The sequence below is a fragment of the Dipodomys spectabilis genome, unplaced genomic scaffold (genome assembly GCF_019054845.1).
Source record: "Dipodomys spectabilis isolate Male_0828 unplaced genomic scaffold, ASM1905484v1 ptg000240l, whole genome shotgun sequence".
In the NCBI taxonomy this organism is placed as follows: domain Eukaryota; kingdom Metazoa; phylum Chordata; class Mammalia; order Rodentia; family Heteromyidae; genus Dipodomys; species Dipodomys spectabilis.
This window is the reverse complement of record NW_024870917.1, coordinates 3,875,564-3,887,973: the sequence shown is the minus strand read 5'-3', so window position 1 is coordinate 3,887,973 and position 12,410 is coordinate 3,875,564.

Genomic DNA, 12,410 nt, shown 5'->3' with positions numbered 1-12,410 from the left:
GCGCGTAGAGGTGAGTGGTGTGCTTCGCACCGAGTGCAGTGCGCAGGCGCAAGGCTCTCCGGCGAGCCCTATCTGGAAGGACAGACCTTGGGTCCCACAGAGCTAAGCTGAGATGACCTCCAACCTGTTACTATTTCGAGATTAATACCCACGGTTTTCCTTAGAGCAAATAACCAGGGAAGCAGGGATGCGGGTCCGAGGTAGAGGCCTTGCCACAAGTATGGAAGCGCAGGATCAGGTGGTCAGAGCCATCTCCACCCCACTAGCCGCAAGCCCCAAACCCTGATTTCCCTGTGATTGGGGTGACAGAATCCCAGCTCTTCTGAATGCCTATGCCTTCTGATTCCCTCCACCTGCTCACCCTAGCCTGCAGGCCACACCAGGCAGTCAGGCCTGGGCTGAAATCCCAGCTTCACCAGGCCATCCCGTCCCTCCTAGCCAGTTAAGATGGAGGTCACCCAAATTGACTTCGAGTTTCAGATAAACAATGAGGACTTTAATTTTTTTTTTTTTTTTTTGGTCGGCCGTGGGGCTTGAACTCTGGGCCTGGGCGCTGTCCTTCAGCTCTTCAGCTCAAGGCGAGCGCTCTACCACTTGAGCTACAGTGCCACTTCCGGTTTTCTGGTGGTTTATTGGAGATAGGAGTCTCACGGTCTCTCCTGCCCGGGCTGGCTTTGAACCGCGATCCTCAGATCTCAGCCTCCTGAGTAGCTAGGATTACAGGCGTGAGCCACCAGCGCCCAGCGAGGACTTTAATTTTTTAAATGTTATTTTATTGTAAAGATGCTGTAAGGAGCGGTTTCAGTTACATGAGTGGGGTAATGAGTACATTTCTTATTGAGCATTGTTACCCCTCCCTTGTTATTTTCCCACTGTCCCTTCCGGCCCTCACCTCCCTCCCTCCCCCCACCCCAAAGTTTTAAAGTTCATTTCCAATAGACTGTCTTGTGGGTCTCATTGTTGCATTGGTTCATCCTGTGTCCTTGTTTCAGCATTTTGTTATTCCCCTTCCCCTCCCCAAATTAGACAAATGTATATACAAGATGAAGGGTACCAAAATCAAGTACAGTGACAACAGGGGATATACCATAAGGGGAAGAACATACAAAGGAAACAAAAAATTACATAGTACATTAAAAACAACAACAAAGAAAGACCTCTTGTGTCCATCTCTTAGGGTTCGTTTCACTTAGCATCATCTATGTGGTCATGTGTTCATAGCTTTTGAGCTTTACTGCTCATCTGATACTTAATTTTTAAAAATTTTTTATTAGTTTACATTAGTTATACAGGAGATTTCATTGTTCGATCTCCACACATTTACATCGTGTTCAGCAAATGTCACCTCCTCGGTCACTCTCCCCCTTTCCCAGAACAGTTTGATGGGTTTCATTGTTCTGTGTGTATAGTTCCAAATTATCGACTTGGACTATAGTCAACTTCCTTCATCCCATGAGAACTGGAGTCTTCTGTAGGGTAGCACGTACTCATGTAATGCATGGGACATATTCTTACTAAAAACAAACAAACCAAAAACCCCACATTATTTTATTGTTGGTTTGAGATTCAAATCGACCCAGACATCCTGCATCTTACCTGGCCATTGTGTTGCTGTGCCTCAACCTCTCATTACAGACTTGGTGAACAGCTCCTTGTCTGGTGCTCTTCCATGAGTTCCTGGAGAAGGGAGGGAACGAGTCTTATCCTTGATGGGACAGGAGGGTCAGCGCCTGAAACAAGGAGGCTCCAAGGCCTCAGCCCTGCGTGGATGGGGCACTGGGGTCCCAGAGGAGCCAACTGGCCGTCGTCACCCCTAACTGCTTTGCTTCTTCAATTGCTGACTATTCCATAGTTTAGAATCTGAAACTAGTTTCCAAGTCTAATAGACTCTCCGTTCTTGGTGATGGTTGTCCTGTGTGTGCGTGTGTGTGTCCATGGGCAAACACTTGTGTTGTGGGCTATCATAGTACTTCCTGCCTCCAACCCTTGCTAAGCAGTGCTGGGCACTGAGGACGCAATGGGTCCAGGCAGGCTGAGTCCTGCCCTCAGGGAGCTCACGGTTAAGGGAGGGCCGGAACTGACGGTAAGGAGTTCAACACCTGGATCCACTGGGAGGGAGATACGTGCGCTTCACACAAATCAGCTACCTTCGGAGGTGAAACTCATTACTCCCATCTCATCGGCAGAGGAACAGAGGCTTGGAGAGGTCAAAGAACATGTGCAAGATGGCCCCTGCAGGTAAATCTCAGAGGACCCTTCATTCCTGCTCTGGACCCTTACGAGGGGGAACTGCTTCTAGAGGTCTAGCTCTAAGTGGGGGCAGCATTTTGTACATCTCCCTGGGGAAGAATGACCCTCATATCTCTACATGAGGGCCGCACACAGGATTCCCTCATCCTCTCCAGAGAGGACCCCACAGACGGAAGTCCTGAGGGAACAGGGCGGGCAGGCACCGGAAGCCCAGTCTTGTGGGGTTTCCATTGCCACAGACAAAGGCAGTTCTGCCCCAGCCTCTGCCCTCCTGGTCACCACCTCCAACCTCAGCATGGATGCACCCTCCGTGGCTGCTTGCGCCCCCACAGCAAGCTCGGCAGACCTCGGCCTGTCGCTCTGGCATGTGCCAGTCGCTCTGGCATGTGCCCCATGTCCGGGCCCTTACTCTCCAGGCCAGCGACTTCTCCCCAGGCCCCACACAGCTGGGGGCTTCCTTCCACCCTCCGTCTGACCCCACTGGACATGTTTAGAGTAGGTCCACTTATTGCTTCCACCTCTGACCCAAGAAGCCAGGAAAAGGAGGTTAGAGAAGATGGGGAAGTGTCCAGGTGCTTTCCTTAGCAAATCAATTTTAAAGTACTCTGGAGATGACAGAAAAGAAAAGGGTGGAGAAAATACCATAACATTTTCTTTAAAAAAAAAAAAATCAGCCGGGCGCTGGTGGCTCACGCCTGTAATCCTAGCTACTCAGGAGGCTGAGATCTGAGGATCGCGGTTCAAAGCCAGCCCGGGCAGGAGAGACCGTGAGACTCCTATCTCCAATAAACCACCAGAAAACCGGAAGTGGCGCTGTAGCTCAAGTGGTAGAGCGCTTGCCTTGAGCTGAAGAGCTGACGGACAGCGCCCAGGCCCAGAGTTCAAGCCCCACGACCGACAAAAAAAAAAAAAAATCATGTGGGTGCTGGTGGCTCACGCCTGTCATCTTAGCTACTCAGGAGGCTGAGATCTGAGGATTGCAATGCAAAGGCGGCCCAGGCAGAAAGTCCATGAGACTCTTATCTTAACCACCAGAAAGCCAAAAGTGTCATTGTGGCTCAAGTGGTAGAGCACTCGCCTTGAGCTGAAGAGCTGAGGGACAGTGCCCAGGCCCAGAGATCAAGACACACGACCAACACACACACATACACAAATCACAAGCCAACCACTGGTGGCTCGTGCCAGCAAACCTAGGAACTTAGGAGACTGAGATCTGAGGATCACAGTTCAAAGTCAACCCAGGCAGGAAAGCCCATGAGACTCTTATCTCCAATTAACCATCAGTAAAGCTGGAAGAGACTTTATTTATGAGGACATGGTCCAGCCATGGACAGCCACTTCCTGGGAGAGGACATCTTGTCCTCATTCCCCAATATTTCTGAAAACTGACTGCCCCAGGACTTGCTGGGAGGTGAGCGCAGATGTGGTAGCGATAGCCCTGGGTCACAAGTTTGCTGTGAGAATCGAGGTAGCTGTTTACAAAGCACTTGGCCCCTTGCCTGGAGTGGTGACGGATGCGTGGTGCTAGGTTGTTGGAGTGTCTGCGTTCCATCCCTGGGACCAGGACAAAGAAAGAAAAGAGAGTGGGAACTGGAGCCAGGCCTGTCTACGGAACCGCAGAACTCCTCCATCTCTGGTGGATGGTGGAGGCTGCATGTGTGAGCCACAAAGCTGAGGTGCACAGAGGCCCCTGGGTCCTGCAGAGCCCGAGGAGGCCTTGCTGCCTTGGGCTTGGTCCTGTGTGTTCCCCAGAGAGGCAGAAGCGGCCACGCCCTGGCGCGGAGGCCTTGCTAATGAAATGAGAATGTTCTTGCTTGTGGCCAAGCAAGCCACGTCCACGGCAGCTGGAGGCAAGGGACAATTCCATGTGTCATTTGACAGCTCTGGCCCTTAGCTCGGGCAAGCCCGATGCAGAGGGGTCTGTGTGTAGCACAGCAGATCCAATGTCACTGGGGGCTGTTTGACCAGATCTTTGCCTCCTTTGGGTTTCTGAGCAACTCCTCTTCTGAGCCCAGGCTGTGTTCTCTTGGAAGACCTTAGTCTCTGAGGCAGGATCCCAACCTCTGCGGGGCTTTTAAAATCTTGTCTGCCCAAGGAGGGGATGGCGAGGTAACTAGCTCCAGGAGAGGAGCCTGTGGTGGTCCTCCTGTGCTAAGTGACATTCCACACACCCCGGGGGAAGCCTGTGGTCAGAAACGGCCAGTTTGCTCTTCAACCTAGCCCTGCTCTCTCTGGAAATTCCCTCAGCGAGCTTTGACCTGGACACTACACAGCTGACTCCCTGTGGTGGTCAGAGCTGGAGACGAATAAAATCCCCACGGAGCTCCCCAGAGTCACAAACGGGAGGGAGCCCAGGAGGCAGCGGCAGAGGCTGGCAGTTGGAGGCCAGCAGCCAGCGGACCACAGTCCCCAGTGAGCTTCGGTGGCTCGTGACTCAGAATGGGGAGATGATTCTGGCTTCTCTGGCTCTTTAATCCATCTGTCTACAACTCTGCCGCACCCACCCTCTTTTGTGTGCTGTGCCCTTGACGTGTCTGCACGGCCATGTGCTCATGAGGCTTCGCGCTGTGTCCAGCTCCTGGGGCATGGTGTCTGGATCCTGTGACATCCCCATGGGCTTATCGAAGCTTCCATGCTGGGCCCAGGGGCATGAGGCCATACTCTGATCCTCTGATTTGGTGCTGGTCTTTTTACCACAGGCTGGCCGCTGGGTAGGCATATTCTCAGTCTCTTTCTCTTCCTCTCTCTGTCTCTCTCTTACATACATACACACACATACACACACACACACACACACACACCACACACACACACACACACACACACACACACACACACACACACACACACAATTTCCCCAGCCACCTATTTCTGTTGCCAATCTAGAACCCTGCTACCATCTGCCTGCTAGGTGGGGACATTTGATCTGAGCAAAGCAAGACAAAATACATTCCCTTTCCACTTTCCACACTGCCTCTCCCATTTAAAGTTAACACATTTCAACAAAACTATAAACTGTGCCCATTTGGTGCATGTGTAGCTTTCTCTAGCTGTTGCTTTACTTTTTTTTTTTGGTCAGTTGTGGGGCCTGAACTCTGGGCCTGGGCACTGTCCCTCAGCTCTTCAGCTCAAGGCTAGTGCTCTACCACTTGAGCCACGGTGCCACTTCTCGTTTTCTGGTGGTTCATTGGAGATAAGAGTCTCATGGACTGGGCTGGGAAGGTGGCTCAGTGGTAGAGCGCTTGCCTTGCATGCATGAGGCCCTCGGTTTGATTCCTCAGCACCACATATGCAAAAAAAATAAAAAGCCGGAGGTGGCGCTGTGGCTCAAGTGGTAGAGCGCTAGCCTTGAGTTGAAGAGCTGAGGGACAGCGCCCAGGCCCAGAGTTCAGGCCCCACAACCGGACCCCCACAAAAAAAAAAAAGTCTCATGGATTTTCCTACCTGGCTTTGAACTGTGATCCTGAGATCTCAGCCTCCTGAGTAGCTAGGATGACAGGCATGAACCACCAGCACCCAGCTTAGGAAGCGTTTTATACCCATACTAGGGCATTTGAAGAATGTGCTGTGGCTGCAGGCTGGTGGCTCACATCTGTCATCCCTGCTACTCAAGAGGCTGAGATCTGAGGATTGAGGCAGAAAGGTCTATGAGGAAGTGGCGCTGTGGCTCAAGCAGTAGAGCTCTCGCCTTGAGCTGAAGAGCGCAGGGACAGCGCCTAGGCCCAGAGTTCAAGCCCCACGACCGACCAAAAAAAGAAAAAAGAAAAAGAAAGGTCTATGAGACTCAGATCTCCAATTCATCACCAAAAAGCCAGATGTGGAGCTGTGGCTCAGGTGGTAGAGTGATAGGTTTGAGTAAAAGAGCTAGGGGACAGGGCCCAAGCCCTGAGTTCAAGCCCCAGTACTGGCTCTAAATAAATAAATGACTGCTAAGTTCCACCCAGAATGTCCAGCGACAGGGCAGAGCGGGCGTGCCCTCCCAGCCCAGCCGAGCCTCAGCGCAGCTGCAGGAGCGAGCGCCCTGTGCCATCTTGTGGCTCTCCAGATCTCCGTGAACTGGCCCTGTTTGGTTTCCGATTGCAAGGTGCTGAGCCTGCCAGCAGCCCAGCAGCTGGTGGCCGGCCAGCCAGCCAGGCCCCTGCAGCCCATCCGCCAGTCCGGCTCCCTCAAGTTTCTTGTTTGGAAAGTGGGAAGAAGCCACTCCACCTCGCAAGGTGAGGCCGCTTGCTGTGGCCACACAGGGGAGGGAAAGAGAGCCACTCTCTTCCCTGCAGAGCAAGCTGCAACCTGCTTCACATGAAGAGCTCGTTAGCGGTAGTCATTACCCAGCTCCCGCCTTTGAACCCAGCCGATGGGGGTGTTTATGGTCTTCGGGCCCAGCTGAGCAGGCAGCCTTTCCCTGGGGTGGGCCGCGTTTGAACAGTTAAGTCATCAGCTAACAGAGCTGGTGATGACTTCACAGAGAAAGCCAAGGCCATAGCCAAGGGTGGGTGTCCTCTGTGGCCCGCACAGTCCCCTCGGGCTGTGGCGTCATTGGTGGACTAGCTTAGGTGGAGGGAAGGAAGGCAGCATTAGTAATCTGCCCAGGCCCACAGCTGAAAGGTTGAAGGATGCCTGACTTGGCTGGAGCGCCTCGCTCAGATTCCACCAGCTTTAACTGAGCCCCAGCTCTCCCTCTTAGGAAAACAGAAAAGAAGGCATCTTCCTTCTAAGAAGGGAAGGTGGAAGAAGACGAAAGAGGAGGCACAGACAAAGGGGGCAGGTGTTAGGGATCAACTGGGACCCGAGGGTCAGCGTACAGCCACTTGAAGGCAAATCGTGGCCAAGGAAGCAACGTCCAGTGACTACCCAGCACCCTTCCCGTGGGTGAGGGACATGGGGTCCTCAGAGGCCCAGGTGTGTACGCGTGCTCAAACCCGAAAATCACCCAGGATGCACTTCTCGGTCCCAAGTGTTAGGCAACTGTGGGATGGTTTTTGCCTCTGAGTATGAATAGGTTGCAAATGACAGAAAACCTAATCAAACAGCCCAATAGAAAAATAAATATTGGCTCATGTCACGGCATAGCCCCAAGCAGACAGCTTGCACGTGCTCAAATAATGCTTCCCTCTGTCTCCTCTCTCAGCTAGCCAGTCTCCAAGACAGTGGCCAGACACGCCAGGCTCTTGGCAGCTGCCTTGGGAAGATATGCCTTCCCCAAGACATCCAGGAGAAAGCCTCATTATGCAAACATAGCATTTACTCCGTGGCTTGTGTGTGTGTGTGTGTGTGTGTGTGTGTGTGTGTCTGTGTGTGCGTGTGCGCGCACGCATGCACATGTGCATGTACCAGTACTGGGGTTTGAACTCAGGAATTGGGCATTGTCCCTTAGCTTTTTCACTTGAGGCTAGTGCTCTACCACTTGTGCCACAGCTCTACTTTTGGTGGTTGATTGGTGGTGAGAGTTGCATGGACTTTTCTGCCTGGCCTGGCTTCTAACCTCGATTCTCAGACCTCAGTCTCCTGAGTAGCTGGGATTAGCTGGGATGCCAGGTGGCAGGGGTGAGCCACCAGGACCCAGCTGCTCACGCCTACTTTAACAAAAGCTTAAAACCACATCTGATAAGGTTCAAGTTTCAGGAACCAAGGATTGCTACCTTAAACACACATCTAGAAGCTGACTTGACACCAGCCTTCTATAAAGGAATAGATGATATGTGTAAATTGAACTGTACATCTTTTACACCTGCTCACCATTAAAGCACAAATTAATAATTTGAAAAAGAAAAACTAAAGAAGTGTTGACTTTGAATCGCCAGACCTGTTTAGTTATCTGACCCTGAGCCAATCACAGTGGCTGGGGGCAGAGAGGAAATCCTCAGATTGGCTCACCCATTTGTCCATCCTGAACTAGGAAGACTTGGAACCAGGGAGGGCGGTCCTGTGCTGCTCTGGGGTGGGGGAGGTGTTACCATGGCCAACATTTCAGAGAGGAGGTTGGAAATTTGCACTCAGGATGCCCGTATGGCCAGCTTTGGCCCCCCAACCTGTGCTCACCTGGATTTCCCATCTTGAGCAGGCCAGGGCCCAGCCCTCCCCGCCTCAGTGGAACCCGAGGGAACAGAGCCTTTGGACTATATCTCCAAGGAAATTTCTAGAAGAAAGCGCTGAACATACTGAGAAAAGAAGACGAAAACGCCCAACGTTCTCCATGAAGAACTTTTTATGGACACACAAGCCTCGTGTCCGGGATTCGTCTGTGTCCTTGCTGTATGGAAGGTCCCATGGCTGCTTCCTGTTCTAATGATGTTTTTGTCCAGGTCTTCTCATCCAGCAGCATAAGCCCAGGAGGCCAGGGGCCGCCGGGAAGGCCCTCCAACACTGTCCCTTGATTTTGGTCAAAATCAAGTCACTTGCTGATCCTGTCCTAGCAGAGGGGCTCACCAGGGGCTTGGACATGGGGACTGTTGTTGGACACCTTAGCATTAAAGACTTGGGGCCACCAAAGGATGACCGACTTGGATGAACTGCAAACTTCTAATCTTGGGGAACAAGTGACGTAGGATCCCTCAAAACGGGGGAGGTTTCTAGGGGTCCTGGTGCTGGCCCCGCAGGAAAGAAGGTCTGTTGGGGCCTCTCCAGCTCTTCCTGTGCGCGGTGACCCCACATGAGCACCTGGGGCTGATGCATCTACGGACAATCCGGGTGAACCTGCTCGATGCCTCCGTCATGTCACCCTCCCCTCTGCCCACCACAGGAGTACCCAGAATTCCCCAAGCCTGGGTCTGCCAAACCAGGGAATCTGGCCTAGGCCGGCTGGATGGACAGGCTGGCTTTTCCATTCATGTGCCCTTTGGAGTCCTAAGATGAAACAGACTTTACGATGAGCCCACGTAAGGACAGCAGCTGTGTTCTTACAGGATCACACCTAAGATCGGCTCCAGGAGGAAAGCCTCACTTCTTCTTTTGATCATGAGAATGTTCAAAGATAGAAAAAAAAATGGGGGGAAAAACTGTACCATGAACATCCGGCCCCTGGAGCGAAGATTCTATCATTCACTTTTTACTAAACTTCGGTTTTTTTCTACCTGTGTATCTGTTCCTCCCTGTCTCCATCAATCATTCCATTTTAGTTTTGGAATTGTATCCTAGCTACTCAGGAGGCTGAGAGCTGAGTATCATGGTTCACGCCAGCCCAGGCAGGAGAGTCTATGAGACTCTTATCTCTAGTTAACCACCGGAAAACCAGAAGTGGCACTGTGGCTCAAAGTGGTAGAGTGCTAGCCTTGAGCAGAAGAGCTTAGGGACAGTGCCCGGGCCGAGTTCAAGCCCCATGACCAACAACAACAATAATAAATAAGTTCTAAAGCATGACTATAAGGCAATGCAGAATTAAAAGTTATTTCATACAGGTTTAGGGAAAACTGAAATTTAGTAACTGGAGTTTGAGGGCAGCCTAGGTTATACACACACACACACACACACACACAAGTCAAAATAGCCCTGGCTACCTCAAATGTTCACAAGATGGCCACGAATCTGATTCATCCATAGGAAGATGATGTTGGGGATGCTGGGTGAGGGGTATGCAGGAACTTGATTCTGTTTTTGGCAAGCCTAAAAGATGACCAAGCAAGGGCTCCCACTTCTCCCAGTCTTCCCAGGGCTCGGTGGGTTTGGTTTCAGCTCTGACTGGTCTGGTGTCTCAACTCTCCTAGGCGAGTTCCTGGGTTTTGATGGCATACTCCCTACTAGCAAGGGGGTAGCCAGACAGCACACACAGCTTTCGGCTCACAGAACTCCCTGGATCTCCCTGAATGGTGTGGCTTTGGAGAGGTTCTGCAGGCTGCTCATGGTGGTGCCTTGTGGTAAGATTCCTGTGTCTGGATGTCCCAGGTCACGTGCTGTGGGGATGGGTGGACACACACACACACACACACACACACACGCACACACACACGCACACGGAGGGCCGCTATAGCTGTCAGAGGAAGAAGGTCACAGAAGCAGGGAGGCCAAGCCAACTGCATGGATTCAGCATGATCTGACCCCTGTGCTGCGGGGGGGGGGGGGGGGGGGGGGGGAGGGAAGGAGAGAAGCGGGGGTGGGGGGCGGTGGAGGGGAGGCGCACAGTCCCAGGCCTTCCTGGTGTCCCCACAGGGGAAGTTGCACATGCGATCCCTGGACAGCCACACTTCCTGAGGACAGCAAGGCAGTGTCCCTAGCCCAGCAGAGTGCGGGGCACCTTTGAGGGGCTTCTGGTGGAGTGTGCAGGTGGGGGGTGCCCTGGGAGGCTGGCATGGGGGGGGGAGTGCAGGGCCGGGGTGGGCCTGCCTGTGCTGGCCGCTGGTTTCCTCTAGCGTTCGTGCATCGGGACAGTAATAACCCTCATATGATTTACGGTCTGGAGGGATGGCCTGGCTGGCTGGGGCTGATGGGCGTTTATTACCTACTTAGCTATTTAAGTAGAAGAAAAAGGGAAGTCCTCTCGCACGGAAGGTGATGAATGGGTTCAGACACCCCATTAAGATGATTCATTAGCATGACAAAGGGCTGCTAGTCTCCAGACACAACCTAATGGGGAGGCTGGAAGATCAGGCAGAACCAGACCAGTGCTGGGGCACTCCAAGGGAGTGGGGGGTGGGGGGACACAACGTTAAAGGATGCAGGATTCAAGGTCAAGATCCCAGACCAGTGTTGTCTGGCAGCACCCGGGACCCGGAGGCCAAGCTAGCCCCAGGGGGCTGCAGTGGCCACTGACCTGTCCCCTCCAGCAGCTGAGGGGAGGGGGCGACGGGGGGGGGGGGGCTGGCGCTGTGGTGAAAAGTAAGAGCTGAACTCCGGACAGCCTCCGTGCTGAAGACAGTTTCCCCGTCAGGCCTCAGTTCCCAGGGTGATGCCGAGGTTAGAGGAGAGGAAAGGAGAGGAGGAAGGTTTGCCTAGAGCTCGGCTCAAGGCCAGCGCTGAGGGAGGTGGCTCTGGGCCTATCCAGGAGGAATCAAAGGGCCCAGATGCCACCTGGTCTTCTATAGTCTTCACCATCCTCCTCATCTATGCGCATCTCTCCCTCCCTCCATGTTTTCCTTCCTTCCTTCCTTCCTTCCTTCCTTCCTTCCTTCCTTCCTTCCTTCCTTCCTTCCTTCCTTCCTTCCTTCCTTCCTTCCTTCCTTCCTCCTTTGCTCCTGCCATCCTCCTCTTCTTCCTCTTTCTCTTCCTCCTTCAGTGCTGGCCCTAAAGCATGCCAGGCCATCACTCCACTACTGACTTGTACACTAGCCAAGAAAGTCCTGATGTTTCCCTCCAGCTTGCCTGGAGCCCCTGCCTCAGGGGAGCCAGGGCTGCAGGGGGCGCTGCAGGGCCTGGTTACTGATTGTTTTTCTTGAACCTAGACGGCTTAGGTGGGGTTCTCCCTCCTCCTTCTCCCTTAATTCTTACCTCAGCCCCTGAATTTGCTCCGCCATCAGCCCAGACTCCTAGACAGATGAGGAAGATTGAGAGTCAGGAAGGGTTAAGTGATTTGCCCAAGGTGACATGGCCGCCAGCGGCGGCGGTGGACAACTTGAGCCCTCATCTATCTCCATCTGCCTTCGCTACTTGCGAATGTGTCTGCCGGTGATTAGGAGAGGCAGGAAATGGCCAATCACAGGTCAGAGCTCCACTGCCCTTCGTCTCTTCTCATCACTGTGCAGTCTTTCCAAGGTGATCTTTTATTTGTCCTAAGTGATAGCTGCTGGCTCCTTGGGAGCAAATGGACTTGGGAGAGGCAGGCAGGCTTCGGAGATGAATTGCACTTGGTTCTAGGTCACTGACACACCCATGTGACCCAGGACAAGCTGCTTGCCTTCTCTGTCCCTCAGCCCTGGTGATGGTGTCAAGGCTTCCTAGGGCGAGGCTCAGAGGATGTCAGCCTTTATGACAGGCCCCATCAGCACCCCTCTCAGGGGGCTCTGTTCCCCAGTGTCATTTGGTGCCTCACAGTGTGACCTGTGGGTGCCACCAGGGGACACTGCACCCCCTAACACCAGGTCCCCATTTCTCTTTTTATTTGACAACTAAATTCCTATTCCTACAACCTATAGTGGGAAGAGAGAGAGAGACAGAGACAGAGACAGAGAGACAGAGTGGGGGAGAGGGAGAGAGAGAACTGAAGCCGGGAATTCAACCCTCAAGCCTTTGAAGGT